The sequence below is a fragment of the Paramisgurnus dabryanus genome, chromosome 19 (genome assembly GCF_030506205.2).
Source record: "Paramisgurnus dabryanus chromosome 19, PD_genome_1.1, whole genome shotgun sequence".
Lineage (NCBI taxonomy): Eukaryota > Metazoa > Chordata > Actinopteri > Cypriniformes > Cobitidae > Paramisgurnus > Paramisgurnus dabryanus.
Window position 1 is genome coordinate 6,238,459 of NC_133355.1, and position 2,138 is coordinate 6,240,596.

Below are 2,138 nucleotides of genomic sequence, written 5' to 3' on the forward strand. Positions count from 1 at the left end.
GGTGTGTGTGTGTAGTCATAGCAGTGAGTAACAATATGTTATAGTGTGCTGTCACCAGCAGTGTTGTTTCATATGTTATGGTGCGCTGTCACCAGTGTTATGTTTTTGTTGTGGTGCGCGTAGGCTATTTCTGATTTTGTCAGTCATCTAATGTCTCTATGATCCTGTCCTGTCCTATTCATTGTAGCCTGCATTGGACATTGCGTCATCACGTGCTGTAAAGGGCCCGCCTTGATAATCCTGCTTAGGGGCCCGGTGTTGGCTCGTTACGCTACTGCTGGGGACCCAATTATAGCACTTAAACATGGAAAAAGTCAGATTGTCATGATTTGTCCCTTTAAAAGCTCCAAAATATGCCTCAATACATTAAAAACTAAGTGATATGTTTTTGTAACGTTGAGTCAGAGGTTGGTTTTCTGCCTGACTGCAATTCTCTCATGAACACGCGTGCTGCCATAGCTTATAAAAATAAATAAATGAGAAATAAAAATGTTTCCTCAAAAAAAAAAAAAAACACCACTTCACCTCAGAAGACCTTTAATAACTGTATTAATTAATCATTTTTGGGTGAACTAAATTGGCTTCCTTTAATTGGCTGTTCAGCAAAAATCTTAAGTTGGCACACAAGCGTAGCTGAAGTTTTTATTTTTTATTGCACTTACAAAAAGCTATTGAGTTAAACGTATACCAGCCAACATTTGAAGTGGATCAAAAACTTTCAGAAAAAGTTGTCTTAACCTCCTAAGACCCAACTTTTGGTTTTGCTTGCATTTAAAATTTCTTTCAGCTATTTAGGGTTATGAAGAACCAATAAATATAATAACCAAATATTTTCTTTGAACATGAAGCAGTGTAATTGTCCACATTTCTGTACAACAGGTTCCAGTTACACAGAATTAAGTATTATGGTGCAAACAACAAAAGGAGGTTAAAATAATGAACAATCCACATTCTCGTCTTAGGACAACTTTTATGAACTGTTTTGATCCACTTCAAATGTTGACTAGTATATGTGTGTATGTGTGACCCTGGACCACAAAATGGTACATTTTTGAAGTTAGGATTTATAAATAATCTAAAAGCCGAATAAATAATTTCCATTGATGTATAGTTTGTTATATGACGACAATATTTGGTCGAGATACAACTATTTGAAAATCTGGAATTTTAGGATGCAAAAAATTTAAATATTGAGAAAATCGCCTTTGAAATTGTCCAGATAAAATCCCTAGAAAAACATATTATTTATGATCATTTTTTTATATATATATTTATGGTAGGAACTTTACAAAATATCTACATGAAACATGATCTTTACTTAATATCCTAATGATTTTTGCATAAAATCTATCAGTTTGATCCACACAATGCATTGTTGGCTATTGCTAAAAATGTACCCGTGGTACTTATGACTGGTTTTGTGGTCCAAGGACACATTTAAACATATAGGTACTATTTAACATGTACACAATGAGCAGTTGTGGTTGCATATGTATACACAAACAAGGATATGCATTGAAAGTATTTAAAAATAATATGATTGACCATGGTTATTATTTAAAGATCAAAATTATTTCATCAATATTCAAAAATGTATCTATATTTAAAGGAACAGTATGTAGGATTGTGGCCAAAACTGGTATTGCAATCACAAAACTTGTGGCTAAAACTGGTACTGCAATCACGCAGCTGGTGGCCAATACACAAAATGACAACATAAACATCAGTTGAGGGCTGCAACTCCACTTTTTAAATGACAATATCCTGGCCAGACCAATGTTGTCAGTGAAATAAGTATTTGAAATGAAAATGATTTCTTAATGTCTAGTGACATATCAGGGCCATTTTATGATTAATTGATATAAATTTCTTACATACTGTTCCTTTAACCTCCTAAGACCCGAGCTTTGGTTTGTTTTTTTCAGATTTCTTCCAGCTATTTTGGGGTTAGGAAGAACCAATAAATATAATAACCAAATATTTTTCTTTGAACATGAAGCAGTGTAATTGTCCACATTTGTGTACAACAGGTTCCAATTAAACAGAATTAAGTATTATGGTGCAAACAACAAAAAAATTCCAGGCCTTAGGAGGTTAACAGGTAAACTCAATGACAAAAGAACTGCACGACGACCAAG